The sequence below is a fragment of the Schistocerca serialis genome, chromosome 6 (genome assembly GCF_023864345.2).
Source record: "Schistocerca serialis cubense isolate TAMUIC-IGC-003099 chromosome 6, iqSchSeri2.2, whole genome shotgun sequence".
In the NCBI taxonomy this organism is placed as follows: domain Eukaryota; kingdom Metazoa; phylum Arthropoda; class Insecta; order Orthoptera; family Acrididae; genus Schistocerca; species Schistocerca serialis.
In genome coordinates this window covers 284,152,135-284,170,797 of record NC_064643.1, presented here as the reverse complement: position 1 = coordinate 284,170,797, position 18,663 = coordinate 284,152,135, and the positions used below count along the sequence as shown (strand labels likewise).

At 44.4% G+C, this 18,663-nt stretch overlaps 1 protein-coding gene across 2 annotated transcripts in view; it reads right to left on the bottom strand.

Moving 5' to 3' along the window:
• The window catches only part of LOC126483878 (high affinity cAMP-specific and IBMX-insensitive 3',5'-cyclic phosphodiesterase 8A), a 1,729,999-nt gene that overhangs the window by 1,652,061 nt on the left and 59,275 nt on the right, over positions 1–18,663 (bottom strand). For both annotated transcript variants that reach the window (XM_050107127.1, XM_050107128.1), the window contains exon 2: positions 4,926–5,020. The gene's annotated coding sequence lies outside the window, so the exon portion shown is untranslated. The remainder of the gene's footprint in view (positions 1–4,925; positions 5,021–18,663) is intronic.

Below are 18,663 nucleotides of genomic sequence, written 5' to 3'. Positions count from 1 at the left end.
TGTTCTAGAATTCCCCACTGTTTGGGCTATCCATTGGTGGGGGAATCCCGTCGTGGATTACTGATTTGATATGTATTTTAGACAAGCCCCAAATGAAAAAGGGGATGAGCTCTTGCCAGTCCTGAACGTCGAAATCAAAAGTAGCACCTAAAAAAAAAAAAATCACAGATGAACAGCGCGCAGCATGTTTAATTTCCCGAGGAACGAGAATAAGCAGTGAGAAGTAGAGAAACTGAAGAACAACGAAATGAATGGCTTAAAGAATCAAGAAAAAACACAAACACGTCGTAATCAGAAAAACGAATAACATCTGGCAAACTCTTATACCTTAACAAGTACTGCAAATGCGCTGGTATATGCATGCGTATTCAAATACAGAGATGTGTACACAGGCAGAATTAGGCGCTGCGTTCGGCGACGCTTGTATAAGAGAAGTGTCTGACGCAGTTGTTAGATCGTTTAGTGCAGGTATAATGGAAGGTTATCAAGATTTAAGTGAGTCTGAAAGTGCTGTTATACTCGCGCGCGAACGATGGTATACAGCATCTCCGAGGTAGCGATAAAGTGGGGATGTTCCTGTACGACCATTTCACGAGTGTACCGGTAGTATCAGGAATCCGGTAAAACATCAAATCTCCGACATCGCTGCGGCCGGTAAAAGATCCTGCAAGAACGGGACCAACGACAACTGAAGAGAATTGTTCAACAGAACAGAAGTGCAACCTGTAATACTTATTTTTGACCTATTTTGTATCTATATCGATATTTCTGTGTCAATTTGTAGTACTGCTTATGTATAATGTCGTATCTGTCATGGAAAATCTTTGACTATGTGTACATATTTCAGTTATGTGAATTTTTGAACGATGTTGTTACAATTATGCTTGTGAATTTAAATAACTACTGAAATGATGTTTATACAGGGTGTTACAAAAAGGTACGGCCAAACTTTCAGGAAACAATCCTCACACACAAAGAAAGAAAATATGTTATGTGGACATGTGTCCGGAAACACTTACTTTCCATGTTAGAGCTTCTCTTCAAATCACATTAATCATGGAATGGAAACACACAGCAACAGAACGTACCAGCGCGACTTCAAACACTTTGTTACAGGAAATGTTCAAAATATCCTCCGTTAGCGAGGATACATGCATCCATCCTCCTTCGCATGGAATCCCTGATGCGCTGATACAGCCCTGCAGAATGGCTCATTGTATCACAGTCGTCCACAATACGAGCACGAAGAGTCTCTACATTTGGTACCGGGGTTGCGTAGACAAGAGCTTTCAAACGCCCCCATAAATGAAAGTCAAGAGGGTTGAGGTCAGGAGAGCGTGGAGGCCATGGAATTGGTCCGCTTCTACCAATCCATCGGTCACCGAATCTGTTGTTGAGAAGCGTACGAACACTTCGACTGAAATGTGCAGGAGCTCCATCGCGCATGAACCACATGTTGTGTCGTGCTTGTAAAGGCACATGTTCTAGCAGAACAGGTAGAGTATCCCGTATGAAATCATGGCGGTGAATCGAGGAAGTACAGTACATACTGACGAAACTAAAATGAGCTCTAACATGGAAATTAAGCGTTTCCGGACACATGTCCACATAACATCTTTTCTTTATTTGTGTGTGAGGAATGTTTCCTGAAAGTTTGGCCTTATCTTTTTGTAACACCCTGTATAATGTACTACAAATAACTTGGTCCATAGTTCAGGGAATGTAGTGTTGAATGTAAAAGATGTGGGGAAGCGCCGCAGCTACGGAAGTAGCCCTGCGGAGTGGAAAAGGTGTGGCTGGTGCACAAGTGGGAACTCGTCCTTTGTGACGGGTAAGGAGTGTGGTATGAGCAGTGCTGTATTTAACATCTCGCTAGCACTAGCTGATCATTGTGGCTCATATTCCTGGAGTATTCATGCCAGAAGAGTTAAGGGCAGTATTTAGCGGGCTCGGATGCTGCATTTGGTGATACCATTACCATGGCTTGTTTTTGGCCCTATAAAAATATAATTCCGGCGCCAAGAAGATATGCAACGGGGCGAAGCCAATAGTATTGCTTTGATTGCATCGCCGCCAGGTTAACATCCCATGCAAATTGCGCCGCCAGTGCCACATGCCTTCCACTAAGCCGCGCGGGGTAGTCACGGGGTTTTGTCAGGGCTCCCCCGGCGGAGGTTCCAATCCTTCCTCCGGCATGGGTGTTTGTGTCGTCTTTAGCGTAAGCTAGTTTAAGTTAGATTAAATAGTGTGTAAGCTTATGGACCGATGATCTCAGCAGTTTGGTCCCATAAGACCTTATCAAAAATCTCCAATTTTTTCCTTCCACTAAATTGTTTGTATTTGTAAATGGACCAGGTATTTGTGAAATTTGGTTGATTTTAATAATAATCGTGGTGTTGCTAAAAACGCTATCTTACACCGGTGATTATCCCAAACTACAAACCTGGACATGAATCGTATCCTAGTTAATTTAATTCCGAGTGTCCTAAGAGAAAGTGGTTGAACTTGAGTTTAAGGTTGTGTTGTCCTTTGCATAGCCAATTATACTTTTTAGTAGGTCAAAAGACTTCTAATCAAAGCACATTTGTTGTTTAAAGTGTTTAATTTGTTGTACTTTGCTTGATTCATAATTGATGATGAGAACACTTACCATTTCTCATACATACTGGGATAGTTTTGTTAATGAGCATGGTCCTTCAAACCACGAAAGTTTAAGTTGTCCTCATGTACTAGGCTAGTCAGTTAATGAAGCAATGCAAAGGCTCCTTCAGAGTCAGTGTAGTTAGATCTGCATTCCGTTTAGTTGCTTCAAACCGAGTCTAAGAAAGAACTATTTATTGTGTTATCTATTCTAACGCAAGTTGGTTAATGCAAAGGCATAGAGACCCTGTACTAAGCAATGAAGTTATAGGGTATGATCATCAGCTGACCCCTTGATTTAAATTCAGAATCACTTCAAGCTTTTCCCTGTTCAGTACTGCCACTAGCTTCATGTGCGTCGGTAATTGGTTTTATAAACTGTTGCACCTAATTGATTTAAGGTACATGTTGTTGAGAGGCATATGTTACAGTTGGCTATCTCTTTGGCCATTTGTTTGTCTGACTTCCAAGTCAGCAATACATTTATCTGCAAGGTTAGGTTACCGTGTTGTCGTGTGAACGGGTATAAAGAAAGAGTTTTGTGTGTGTGTTTGTGTGTGTGTGTGTGTGTGTGTGTGTGTGTGTGTGTGTCAGGAAGGTTAGGTTAGCCTTAGCACTGCCGTCTACTTTATTATATTGCTTGACACAAGAATGCCTAATTAGGCTGGCAGCCGATATTAATATGTAAAGTTACAACTTGCTTTTGTGCTGGGAGAACGTCTGTTGCTAACCCTCTTGTTTAGTATTGGTTACACTGTGCTGCAGTGTTTCAGAAACGAACACCAGTTTGATTGTTCTGTTTCCAGTAGGTTATCTCACGATCACAACTTCTAAAAAATTCCTCGCAGAGGAATAAAGTTAGCATCGATCGCCGTTTAAGGTAAGAGGTGATACCGTCACAAACCCTTCTGCAAATTGCTGCATATTTCAGTGATGGGCCATCAACAAGTGTGAGCGTGCGAACCATTCAATGAAACACCATAGATAGGAGGTTGTTCAATTTAATGATAAGTTATAGATGTTAGTACATGGATCAAACGTTGAAAATTATTTTATTATCATTTTCGGGTTGGGTTCTTTATTTCAGCTTGTCTTTTTTCTGCGTTTGTAATGGAGCAGAAGGCCCACTCGTGTACTCTTGATGACTGCACGACACAAAGCTTTACGCCTCGCCTGGGCCCATTAACATCAACATCGGACTATTGATGACTGGAAATATGATGCCTGGCTGGACGAGTCTCGTTTCAAACTGTATCGAGCGTGTGTACATGTACGGGTATGGAGACAATGTTGTGTCAGCAGGTGACTGTTTAAACCGACAGAGGCTTTGTAATGGTGTGCGGACTCGTGCAGTTGGAGTGATATGGGACGCTTGATACGTGTAGATACGACTCATATACGTGACATGTACATTAGCATCCTGTCCGATCACCTGCATCCATTCATGTCCATTGTGCTTTCCGACGGACTTGGGAAATTCCAGCAGGACAATGCGACACCTCACACATCCAGAATTTCTACAGAGTTGCTCCAGGAACACCCTCCTGAGTTGAAACACTTCCTCTGGCCACCAAACTCCCCAGACATGAATATTATTGAGCATATCTAAGAAGCCTTGCAACGATCTTCACCCCCTCGTAATCTTACGGATTTATGAATAGTCCTGCGGGATTCATGGTGTCAGTTCCTTCCAACACTACTTCAGACATCAGTCGAGTCCATGCCAGGTCGTGCTGCGGCACCTCTGCGTGCTCGCGGGGGCCCTACACGATATTAGGCAGGTGTACCAGTTTCTTTGGCTCTTCAGTGTAGTTAGAATAAGTTTTCAGTATTTTTTTACCTCTTATACTTCAAAGTGTATCGTTTTATTCTTCTTATTCAGTCTTATATCAACTCCCTCTGCGAAGCCGGGTACCCCAACCAGCACTGAATAAAATTAAGTCCAGAATTTACGTTTTTAATAAATTGAAACTGAAATGGAAAACGATCTTAACATTTATTAATTAATCTGCTTCCGCTGCAAAACAGGTTTTGTGCGTATAGAATTACTGCTTGTTTTTCTTAAAAAAAGATTAGTTCTCTTTTTGGTGAAAATCGTGGAAACACTGGCTATTTGAAGAGCCACAATCTCCAGAACTCGCGCTTTGCACGGCGAGAACGACTTGAGTGAGTCATCCGCGCGAGCCTCCGCGGAGCTGCGGTGCTGATACGAGGCAGGAAGTGTGTGAAGTCATTGAGAGAGAGAGAGAGAGAGAGCTGCATCAGCGGCAGCCTGCAGCGCCTACCTTTCTGGATGAATGCAACAAGTGTGGCGGCGGCGGCGGCGGCGGCAGCAGCAGATGAAAAGACAAACAAGGCTCCGTCAATTCTGAAGACGTACCTGCAACACAAGGAGAAACGGCCACGTCAGCCATGCATGCTTTTGTTACAGACTGAACAGCGTCTTGTTCCAAGGCGAGGAAAGTCAGTCCGGGTCAGTCTCTCGTCCCCAGCTTGCTGGTCCCTCTCTCGTCCGCATTTGTTAGGCAGTTAGTGTCTGTCTGTCGTTCGGAGTGCTAGTATGTGTGTCGTTCGGATCAACCGTTAAAGCCGGCAAAATGAGAGTCTTTCCACTCCGCTAGAAAGAGAACTCAGCGAGTGGTCGCCCGGTCGGGGCTTAGTTCCTGCGTCTGAGCGTTAGGCCGCCAGTCTGCTCGAGTTTGCTCAGGCAATGGTCATTGGCGGTAGGATCGATCGGTTGGTCGGTCGCGCACTGAGACACAAGGTGACTTGTCCGTCTTGAGCGTCGGCGCATGTGAGGTCGCCACGTGAGTGTAGTGGGCCGCGGCGTATCGCGAGGATTAGTGACTTCGCGGTCGACACGAGAGCGACAGGAGTCAACCCACGACATCGGCCTGGCCGGTGCGAGCTGCGACGCCGTGAGACGGGAGATCGGCGTACGTCCCTGCGTCCGTTGAAGCGGCTGAGAGCGGACGGTTCGGGAGAGCGATTTGCGGGTGCTGCGCCAGGTCTTCTCGAGAAATCGCAGTTCATTAGAAGTTAAGTGATTGGTGATATGTTGTTTGATTTACTCTTGCTAAATTCTACTTGTTTTCTTTGGTCAGGTCACTAACCGTTTTGCTTTGGGGTCGTCCCACCATTATTCTCCGTTTGCCCACCCGCGGGAAGGTGGTTGTTTATAAATTGGGTGGTCCGTTTTTCCCTTGTGGAGTAGGGGTGGGTTAGAGCAACCTGCGGTTCGGGTTGTTCGGTAATCTTCCTATCAATCTGCCGTACGTTAGTAGCTGCCTCTGTCATGTTTGACGGATTTGGTGTGTTAACGAATTTATTGCTTGGAGTGTAACGACATACCTGAAATATGTTTTTATCGTTGGAAACTTTGATATTATTACCTATGATCTTGAGAGGCCGTATCTGTATACTGTAGAGCATCTTAATTATCGTTTGGCCAACCTTGTAGAATTTTATATAAGATTGCATTTCATAGGCTTTTATTTAAATGATCATTTTAGTATATAAAGTTGCCACCGTTTCACCGTAAAACTTTTCTTAGAAGTTAAAATCAAGTTGCACCTTCGGTGACAAGGTTAATATTTTAATTGTTAGTGTTTTGTACCATTTCCATCCTTCCTACGGGGGGTGCATAGTTTGTGTGCTTGTGTAAATTGTTAAAACTCAATTTAAAGTAATCTGGTGTGTTGCAGATTTGCACCAATGTAGTCTTTCAGAGGCTGTTGTGAGCGGTCGTAACTACGGCCATGTAAAAAGGGAGCAGCAAGGTTCTCTTCCCGAAAGCTCATACAGTCAAAACTTGTTTCTTTCTGCCTATAAATAAATTGTAACTTTGATATTTAGAGGGTGCCTTCTGATTATAATGCTTTTAGGCACAATTAAAGAGAATAAAATTTCCATTTGTTAAAAGGAATTTGGTTATGATTTCATCAGTTACTCCCTGGCAACTACTTCCATGCTCACATGGTGTGATTAAATGTGTTCTTGATGAATCGCTAGTAAATAAAATAAATTCTTAAGAATATCCTTTGAAAATAAATCACGGTTCATCGCTGGAGGTTAAGAATTCACACAATACAGGATGCGGCGCTGAAATCTGGACAAATTTAAATTTAAATTCGACGCCATGTTGTAGTTCCACCAGAGGTCGCGGCTGGCGTTCTTGAAAGCCATAGGCATCTATTAATGTCGGGACCTCAAAATGGCTGAGATGTTAAGGACAAGTTCGGTGTACAACCGACGAGCCACAATTATGTAAAGTCATCGCGCTGGGCGTACGCCCCGTGAAATAGTTCGATTCTCTGGGTACCCGAGATCAATTGATTACGATACTACGGCCAAGTGTAATGCATCGGAGAAGTCTGGGGAAGGTTTTGCTAATCCGCTGACGAAACATCATTCGAGGAATCGCATGTCGCGAACTGCGGCAGTCATCGAAAAAGATCAGGCGCTGATTTCGTAGGACCGGGGGCAATTGCTGAGGAAATTGGCGTCAGTATTGTCAGCGAAGAATGCATCGGGTAGCAGAGGAGGACCTCATACGAGCCATTTAGTCCAAAACTGGCGTTCAGCCTGACCGGGTTGCCTCCAAACGACTTCTGCGACAATTGTGTGGTTGAAGGCATATGCGGCACTCATCGGTGAAGAGAACGTGATGGCAATCCTGAACGGTCCATTCGGCATGTTCTTGAGCCAATCTGTACCGCACTGAATGGTGTCGTGGTTGCAAAGATGGACCTCGCAACGGAAGTCGGGAGTGAAGTTGCCCATCATACAGCCTATTGCGCACAGTTTGAGTCGTAACAGGATGTCCTGAGGCTGCACGAAAAGCATCATTCAACATGGTCATGCACCCGTAGTAGCAGCCCTTGGGCTACCTGAGCGAGGCATGTCATCGACAGCTCCTGTCTCTCTGTGTCTCCTCCATGTCCGATCAACATCGCTTTGGTTCACTCCGAGACACCTGGACACTACCCTTGTTGAGAGCCCTTCCTGGCACAAAGTAACAATGCGGACACGATGGAACCGTGTTATTGACCGTCTAGGCATGGTTGAACTACAGACAACACGAGCCGTGTACCTCCTTCCTGGTGGAATGACTGGAAGTGATTGGCAGTCGGACCCCCTCCATCTAATAGGCGCTGCTCATACATGGTTGTTTACATCTTTGGGCGGGTTTAGTGAAATCTCTGAACAGTCAAAGGGACTCTATGGAGCACGCATATTAGATCAGAAACGAAGATTGGGATTTTTGAAACTATTGTAGAAAGTACAGCAACGTATGGCGCAGAAACTTGGGAAATAACTGAAATAATTAAGAGCAGCTTAGTGACAATGGAGGTGGGATTTTGGGGTGTTGCTGTAGGTTGACATTCTGGAATAAAGTTAAGAAATTCTTCGGAAAAATGAATATGAGATCAATATAATTAAAATGATCAGAGCAAAATGAAAGATTAGAATGAGATGGAGATGAGATGGGCATGTATGCCGTTTGGGTGAGGAGAGATGGTCTAACGCAGTGGTTAGCACTGTGGACTCGTATTTGGGAGGACGAAGTTCGAACCCGCACCCGGCCACTTTGATTTCCCTAAATCGCTTAAGGCAAATGCATGGATAGTTCCTTCGAAAGGGTACGGCCGCTTTCCTTCTCCAGCCTTTCATGATCCGAGAGTGTGCTCCGACTCTAATGACTTCGTTGTCTGCAGGGCTTTAAACACTAATATCCTCCTACCACAGGGGGCCCATGATGATGAAAGAATGGCTCCCAGCTAATAGATGAAGGGGAAGGCCGAAAACAACATGGGAAGAGCGAGGCAGAAGTATTTCAGAGAGGAATTTGCAAGCGGAAAATTGGAAAAATAGGAGGCTTCGCAAAGTAGGGTACGAGAAACAACTGTAATGTCGCATTAAATTACAATAAAAGAAACGTTAAAATGCTTTCAGTAATTATTTAATTCCGTCCGTTTCCTTAAGAGGAAAAAAACACGCGTCGTCACGAAACTGACAAATACTCATCTCAATCAGAAAAAAATGTGTATACATATTGTCAACATTTGCGGCCATTCCAATACCATTCTGCTGAAAAATGTCATCACTATCCGGGAAGACATAAACATGAAAGACGCAAAATGTTCACGTCGCCCACAGCTGTCAAAGTGCCCATGGAAGCAGAGGTGAATGTCCCCCGTCTCCAACGGACTGCGTTCGTGGCTCGGCGCCTGTATGGAGCAGTCGTTTGCCAGGATTATGGTGTATCCAGACAAGACCATCGACATGTTGAAACAAGGTATGTGATTCATCTGACCCGTTTACACGTTTCCAGTGATACACGGTCCTCCCTCGATACTTCCGTGCCCACTACTGTTGAAGTGCTGAGACGAGATCTGTTATTTCAATGAATATTGAGCTTTTACCGCAAAATATTTGTTAGCCAAAATCGCATACAGGAAATGTGGTAATTAGTTTCGATCGTTACCGGTCATCTACAGATCGAAGTACATACAGCAGTGTCTAAGATAAGAGGAAGATCAAAACTAGTTATCACATTTCCCAAATGTGATCTTGGGTAATAAAGATTTTACGAAAGTAATCAACATTTTCCACAACTTTACTGTTGTTGGACGAATAAGGGAACATGTAGGGGTCGTCTACTGTGGAGACTCGTGTTAAACGAAGTGCGCTGAACGTCCCCTTATGCCTGCACCAGCACTGTACTCATCAATTGAATTTGTCTACAGCCGCCTAATTGAGATGTTATTTTGACTACCAGTTTTGCGCACTCCACTATGCCTATTCAATCTTCAGGCCCAAATGGATCTTCTAAAAATAAACGATATTGTCATACAGTACCACATATTCCTGGATGTACTGAATTCAAAACCGTATCCCTAGTACTTCATTCGAAAACATGATTGCAACTCCTATTTTTGAGAGATGTATATGGGGTCTGGAGATGGCATAGTGGAATGCTGAAAGTGGTAGTCAAAATAAAATAAAATAAAATAAGATCTCAATTATACGGCTGTTGGCAAATTTCATTGATAATCAACGTCCCATATCCTGTCTGATAGGGCGGGAAAGCCTCCAAACTTTACGTTCTGTAATATGACGTGGGGATACAAAACGTGTCGTCTACTCTTTTTACCGTCCTCCAACGACAAAAGTATCACACTAAAAGTCGGCCATTCGCCGTTTCCTAGATGCTCGTTCGCAGGCGCTGGATCACAAAAATCTACGCTTGAAAGCGGTAATGCAAGGTAATTATTTGCAATATTAAATGGGGGTAATGCAAGGTAATTATTTGCAATATTAAATAGGAAACACTTGCCGGAAGTTTTGGAAAATGTTAATTTCGTCACGACCCGGCTTTCCGCTGCTTATACCAACGACAGAAGACAACTGAGTGGTGCAAACACAAATAAAATGGTGAGGTTCAAATGGCTCTAAGCACTATGGGACTTCACATCTGACTTAGAACTACTTAAACCTACCTAACCTAAGGACATCAGAAATATCCATGCCAGAGGCAGGATTCGAACCTGCGTCCGTAGCAGCATCGCGGTTCCGGACTGAAGCGCCTAGAACCGCTCGGCCGCAGCTGCCGGCTAAAATTGTGTGCTATCTATGTAGATATTACTCATGCAGACAGGCAAGATAAAAAAAAAGAAGATACGCTGTATTTACAAAGGAAAGTATTACATTTTTATGACAAGCAGTTGTAGTTACATTTAAATAAAACCTAAAAATAAAGTTTGCTTTGTGGATTTGGCTACTGACAGAAGTCGACGATTTTAATGTAAGATGAGGAACCACAGTCCAATGTGTTTTTGTTCCACAGGATGTCCCAGACGTGTTGGTGCAAACTTTCACGGGTTGTACATGGCCTCTTGAAAAACAAAGCGAGGATAGGAACTCGTGTCCAGGAAGGTCGTCCAACGACGCTGTGGAGCCTCGAGGTTGCAGGCGATGGCGCCTACCGCTAGGCTGCCCCCCGGCAGCAGACGCGACTTTGTTCGCTGACAGATCATAAGATCTCACAATGTTCCCTGTTCTGAAAGTATCTTCGCGTTTGCTGCCGGATCCTAAAATCAACTTGACTCGATATTTCGGCGATCCAACGTCACCATCTTCAGGAGAATGCTGCTTCTGCTTATGAGTCCCGCTGAGAACTGACGCCAGACTTTTTTTTCTTTTTCTTTATTGTAAATTCACTCTGCGTACGAGGCGCGCCGGCAGCGGCCTACATATGCCGCTCTTCGGCCAATAGATACAACAGATAGACATAGAAGACATAGAACATAAAAAGCATGGTAATAAATGATGATGATTACACGATGGATTAGAAGCCGTTCAATGAAAGGCACTGTATACACAAAGGTAGTCATCAGTAGAACAGAAGAAGACATCCAGCTGGAGGCACGAATGTAGGAGGACACTGAAGAAAACACTGTAGCACAAAAAGAAGAAACCCTGACGCACAGAAACACTGGTGACGATCAGTGGCGAAGCACTCACAGACACACCGATGAAAGGGGGGTGGGGAAGCTGCCTCTGGGTGAAAGGGAAAGATAGCAGGGCACAGTAAGGAGGGTGGGGGGGGATGGAGGCAGCAGGAGAAAGAAGGGTGAGTGGGAGGGAGGGGAGATGGGAGTGGTTGGAATCCCAGGGAGGGGGGCGGAGTGGGAGACATGGGAGAGAGGAGAGGGGGGAGAAAGGAAGGTGAGGAGGGAGAAAGGGAGCCCTGGGGAAAAAAGGGGGGCTGGGAGGGGAGAGTCAGATCTGGTAGGAGGGATAGTTGGAGGAAATAAGGACATGATCGGGGGGTGGGGGGGGGGGGGTTGGCAGAAGCCACCTTAGGCAAGGGTACTGGGATTGTGATGGACACCAGGCTGCAAATCAACGTCCTATATAAGCCACCGTTCAGTAGCGCATGCGCCGCCCATCATGGTTGCTGTCTCCAGGAGTGGGAGGTGGCGCCGCCCTTAGTAGAATGCTGGTGGCAACGATATATCACACTCAGGGCCGCACCGAATAACTTTCAATTTTGATGCGGGATAGTACAGGATGCCACGTCCTGCTAAGAGGAAATCATTGTCTCTGTTAATTAAATTATCTGCCAACCTAATTTCAATCGTCTCTTTATACACACCGTTCCACAAAAACCAGAAATGTTGGCAAGTACCACAGTTTCGTCAAATATCATCCGTGTGCCACATTTAAGCAGTATTCTGCTACTGCCGATTTCTCCGTACCACAGTTTCGTCAAATTTCATCCGTGTCCCTCATTTAAGCAGTATTCTGCTACTGCCGATTTCTCCGTCTGCTATAGCCTCGTTCGGGCTAAAGTAATTTAAAACCCCAAGCTTCAGTGGTTCCTTCAGTGCACTCTAGCTCTAGCTTCGTTTTTAGCTGTAATCTATAGAGTTGCAAACCACAGCTATTACCTTTGATAGGGGGCGGACAAAAAATGGAAACACCAAAAATACATTACCACGCCTAGTGCGGTGTGGGAAATACGTTCGCCGGCCGGAGTGGCCAAGCGGTTCTAGGCACTACAGTCTGGAACCGCGCAACCGCTACGGTCGCAGTTACGAATCCTGCCTCGGGTATGGGTGTGTGTGATGTCCGTAGGTTAGTGAGGTTTAAGTAGTTCTAAGTTCTAGGGTACTGATGACCTCCGATGTTGAGTCCCATAGTGCTCAGAGCCATTTGAACCATTTGAACACATTCGCTTCCAAAACACCTTCCAGTCGCCTCGGAACGGATAAATACAGAGCTTGTATGGTTTCCAAGACAGTCGTACAACGTTATTGGCGCAATAAAGTGGCAACTTCAGGTAACGATGATGGAAGTGGATAGTGATCACGCACTCTTCTCTTCATAGTAGTCTACAAAGACTCGATAATATTGTGTGTCGTGTAGGGCCCACTCGTATAATATAGAATGCCTAGGAAGGTGTTTTCTCGGATAGCTAATCAACAATTTAAGCAAATCTTATTAATGAGGTTTATTACAGAAAACTGAATTGACAGTACTTAGCGGATTCGCAAGCAAATAGCGACTTGCAAATAAGCAATGTCCTTCGATATATGCGATTTCTATCAAGCAGTCACGACTCATCTTGTAGTGCGGTTCTCCAAGTGCGGCCGAGGCTAGCTGAAGAGACGCTTATATTCCCTTTGTACAGGGGCCGCTCCTGTTGTGGTGTGGTCCTAGTTAGCATACTATTGGCTGACGTCGTTTCACAGCCTTCTCTGCTGTTACGTTCCAGGCAGACGTGCCGACGCTTGATGTTACGCCGGAACATTGTGATCTGCTGACTGTGGTGGCCAAGGGAGATGCGATAATTCTTCCTCGTGCTCATAAAACCAGTCCTGGATGATTCTAGCTGTGTGAGCAGGGACCCAGTCGTCTTGGAACTCAGCAACACCACCCTCGAATACACGATGGCGTTAACTTGATCAGCTAAAGCGGTCACTTAATCCTCAGCAGTAATGTGACCTTGTTAGGTGATCATGAGGCCCATGGAATACCACGATATGGCTGCCCTAATCATCACCGAACCCTCGTCATCTTTCAGTCTTGGGATGTAAACTCAGTCATAAGTTGGGAACAGTGTGAACCAACACTCATCCGATGAAATGCTCTCAGTCCAGGTTATGTCTCCGACGCCACGTTTTACTATTAAGGTGTCCGCCCCCGGTAGCTGAGTGGTCATTGCGACAGAGCGTCAATCCAGGTTCGATTCCCGGCTGGGTCGGAGATTTTCTCCGCTCAGGGACAGGGTGTTGTGTTGTCCTAATCATCATCATTTCATCCCCATCGACACGCAAGTCATCGAAGTGGCGTCAAATCGAAAGACTTACACCCGGCGAACGGTCTACCCGCCGGGAGGCCCTAGTCACACGACATTTATTTACTATTAAGGGCACTTGCAACACTGATGAGTGGTTTTTGAATTCCAGATCACCCTGCGTTCCTCTGTCTCTAGAGATCCCTTCGTGGTGTTTGGAGCTGACAGCGTTCGCGAGAGCGACGTTCAATGAATTTTGCAGCAGTTATCCTCTTGTTTCTCGTCACAATGGCCTTCAATAACCGTCCGAGACGATCACTCAACACCCATCTTCGTCCGCATTGGGAGTTAGTGGTATAAATGTTCGATGCGGTGCCTCTTGAAACACCAAACTCTTTAGCTACCTTGGTTACGGGAGCCCCCACCATACGAACACCTACAATCTGCCCAGGTTCGAATTCACTTAGCTTCTACATAATGCACTCATAACTACACAGAATGCAGTACTGACCATTACTGTTTCTTACAAACACATTGACGAAATTTCACAGGTGCCTTTTGTGGTCAAATGCAACAGCACGACCTGTAGATTTGGCTGGCATCTGTATTTATGTTTCAGTATACATTTGCCGCGCTAGGTCATGTATTATTTCAAGTAAGCCTTATTATGGGCATTACTGTCTGCCTTATCAGTTTAAAATATTAGTAATTCTTTCGTATAACGTTGTCAGATTTTTATAAATACTTAATCAGAGCTCCGAAATTTTTGGGGTTTTACATGTTCTATGTGTAATTTAAAGTTATTGGTTTTTATGCTTTTATTTTCGTGTATTCTTTATTCTTTTCTACGGTTCGAACTTTGTATTTACGATGTATGGCCAGTATACTGCATTTCTTGTTTGCTTGGGTCAGTATTGGCTTTAAAAAATAAAATAATATTTCTCTGGGATAAAAAGTTTCACGCGTTGACGAGTTCCACTTCCATCTCCTCATTTCAGCATTTCTATATGGACAGTTTTGTGATAAAAGATGTTCTAAAAAATTTGAATCGGTATTTCCTAGTCTCCAGCTTATCTCGTATTCCGATAAAGGAATTCCCACACCTCCGCTTCCACCGCACATTGACTTTTCCACAGTGCTTGCTAACTACAGACTTGTATTTTACAATAACAGCAGCATATTTAAATTATTATTTTATAAGAAAGATAAATTACAACCTTTGGCACTGAGTAGTGTGTATAAAATCACACGCATCTTATATATTCGTGAGTAGGTCTAACATATGTGCGAGTCGCACGTCACCTTATTAGTGTTTCCGTCATTCAGTTGTCAGCTGTTCTGGGTCTAGGAAGCCGAAAGCCGGTTGGTGACCAAATACATAATAACGAACGTTGAAACAATTCAACAGCTACACTTGAAAATTTGTGGTCGGACTGCGACTGGAAACCCGATTCTCTGTACATCGCGAGAGGTCACCTTGACCATCTCTGTCATCAGGACAAGCTTCTCGTTCGAGTCACACTCTTAAGCGTGCTCACCAATGATAATGTGACCCTGCTCATTTTGCCCCGTTGGCTGCAGCCTCACTGTATTCCCGTAAGGGGACGAACGATCTTATGCGTCCGCATTGAAAAAGTATGCCCGTCGAGACATATCTATTGAATTATAGAGATCTGGATTGCAGAGGCGGCCAAGGCGACCGTTCACGAGAAATGGAAAATCCGGGGTCGAGTCCCAGCACCGTCACAAATTTTTCAAGTCCAGCTGCTGAAATGTTTGAACGCCCATAGTAGCTATGTCATACAAATTTCTCCTTAGTTATGGGTATAAAAGCTACTTCAATCGATCATGGGTGTTTGTTCTTTCGGAGATGTGCAAAATAACACTCACACAATTGCACAAATAAACAAATTTTGAGAACATCAGAAAAGCTTTTCCTATTTAATATACATTAACGCTCATAAATTAAGAATTACTGCAGAATGTGGTGCCACACAACGTGCCACTACACAAAACTGGCGCTAATAGCAAAGGCACACTGGGAACACACACGGCACAGATCTGTACGTCCATGGTATTGGTGATAAGTTGAGAATACCGTCCCGAAACACATGTGCTACAACACGCCACCGTTTCCTGCATACGTACCCCGACATCAATATGTGATATGATCACTATGCACACGTACACAGGCCGCACAACGGGTTGGCATACTCTGGATCAGGTGGCCTCTCATTCTTGCACCAATGCCTGTCGGAGTTCCTGAAGTGTCGTAGGGGTTTGAAGACGTCAACTCAGAGCGTTCCAGACGTGAGAACAGGCAGGCCACTCCATTTGCCTGATATCTTCTGTTTCATGGTACTCCTCCACGATGGCAGCTCGGTGGGGCCGTGCATTATCATCCACCAGGAAAAGGCGGACATACTGGTGCAAAATGACGTCCCGATACGCCTGACCTGTTACAGTTCCTCTGTCAAAGACAAGCAGGGGTGTACGTGCACCAATCATAACCCCACCCCACACCATCTAACCACGACCTCCATACAGGCCCCTTTCATGGACATTAAAGGGTTGGTATCTGGTTCCTGGTTCACGCGGGATGAAAACCTGGACTCGTCCGTGAACGTAACCTGGGACCATTGTTCCAATGTCCATGTACTGTGTTCTTGACACCAGGCTTTACCGGCTCTCCTGTGACCAGGGGTCAGTGGAATGGACCTTGCAGGTCTCCAGGCGAATAAACCAAGTCTGTTGAGCCGTCTGTAGACTGTGTGTCTGGAGACAACTGTTCCAGTGGCTGCGGTAAGGTCCCGAGCAAGGCTACCTGCAGTACTCCTGGCCGTCTGCGGGCACTGATGGTGAGATATCGTCTTCTTGTGGTGTTGTACACTGTGGACGTCCCGTAGTATAGCGCCTGGGCACGTTTTGTGTCTGATGGAATCGTTGCCATAATCTTGAGATCACACTTTGTGGCACACAGATGGCCCGTGCTACGACCTGCTGTGTTTCACCAGCCTCCATTCGCCCTAATATTCTACCCCTCATAACGTCAATATGTGTTCTTTGAGCCATTTTCAACACACAGTCACCATTATCACATCTGAAAACGTCTGCACACTTACTCGCTGCACCGTACTCTGACATGCACCAACACACCTCTGCGTATGTGGACTGCTGTCAGCGCCACCGTGTGACGACCGCAGGTCAAATGCACCGCATGGTCATACCTCAAGGTGATTTAAACCTTCAGACCTCCCACCAGAGCCTTGTTTCACCATATATCAGCATTATCCTTAATTTATGAGCATGAGTGTAGTTGTTATGTTCTGTCGAGCCTTAGAGAAACTTAATATAATTATTCTCATGATGGATAACTGCTGTCGTCACGGTAGCTACAACAGACGTTTCACAAGAACGGGATGTCGTCAGATCTTGCTCTAGAGATTGCCGTGACTGATTGGTGGAAAAGACCAGTGTATTTGGTCCTGACAACATCATGGTTTCCTGCTGCTTCATATCTTGCATTGTGCAGGTCCAGTGCTTTTCAAGTGCAACTTTGTCGAGTATATATAGTGTATATCTCGATAAGGGGAAATCATCGCTACGAAAGTCAGCTTTCCTGAGTAACAACTTGTTGATGATAAGGGCCACTAACAACTTCCGCGGACTGTAACAGAGAACTGAATGACCTTAGAGCTGAATATCACTCGCCATTTCAATAGCGGACTACAGCTGATGAGCAGCCAATTCATCATGAACCATCACTTTGCCAGATATGCCACCAGCCCACATGCCTACCTCTGCTCACCTCAAGTCTACCGGCACTTAGATTAGTGTGGGTGCAGGAGATACAATTGGACGTTCGAAACTTAGAAAATGGCCACCTAAGCTTATAGGAAATACATGTTGTGTACCCATTGGTTGATCGACTGCACTACACAAGTAATGCTGACCTTCAGCGAGATAATATGTCATCCTGTCGCTGCTAAACTACATTACAGCTGTTTCCAGAATTAATTGAATTTACTTCTATCGTTATTTGAACATATTTTTGCCTTATTAAACTTTATTAGAAAAGCTTTTATTAATGCAATAAAAACTGATGTTCCTAAAACTTTTTAGAAATATGAGAGGCTGATAATAATAAATTAAGCCGAAAATGGACAGGTGAGAGGAGATATAGTGAAACCGTGGACGGCACACAGCTGAGAAGTAATGGAAATTGTCGCGAATAGTGCCTGACACCCTCATTACGTTACACACTGCAGACTGGAATTTAACGGTATTTGCAGAACCATCAGCTTAAAAAGCTGTAGTCGCGAAGTACTGATGCGAATTATTTACGCATGAATGGAAAATCTCGGGGAAAAAGGAGTTACAGTTCCACAGAAATTTAAGAACAGGTAAGGCCATAATGACGTTATGACTTACCTTGGAAGACAGTTTGAACAAAGGCAAACTTGTGTTTTTGTGTTTGGAGCTTTTGTAGATGCGGAGGAAGTTTTTGAAAAAGTTAACTGGAAAACACACTTTGAAGTTGTGAAGACAACATGGGCAAAAATATGTTAAGCCAAAAGTTACCTACGACTTATACAGAAATCATACTGAACTTAGAAACATGAAAGGGAAACAAGGGCTGAGAAGGGTGATAGACCTGGTTATAGCATCTCATGATGTTATTCTATCTGTACACTGAAAGTTTAGGGAGAAGAAATAAAAACTTTAAGGTTCACCGATGAATTTGTAATTGTTTCAGAAACGGTAAAGGACTTGGGTGGGAGAGCAGTAAACGCAATGGATTCTGTCTTTAAAAAGACATTATATGATGAACATCAACAAAAGTAAAAGAAATGTAATTAGATTAGGAACTGAGACACCAAAAGTTGCAGGTTACGTGTGCTATATGGAAAATAAAATATTTGATGACGGCAGAAGGTAACAGCAAGAAAAGCGCCTCTTAAAGAGAGTGGCCTGAAACTTAGTACACTTTCAAAATAATTTCCTTGTACTGGGTGAGAAAGTGTAATATCTGAAAGCGACTAAATTCTTCTTTATTGGCGGTAAACAACAACATAGAAAATGCAGATCGTAACAGAGTGCAAGACCGTTTCATGAATACACGTATCTTTCCAATTACTCAAATTCTTCAGCTGTATTACTGCAATAATAACTAGACAGGTATACATCTCATAGATTTAGGAGTTGACGGTATAAGGGGT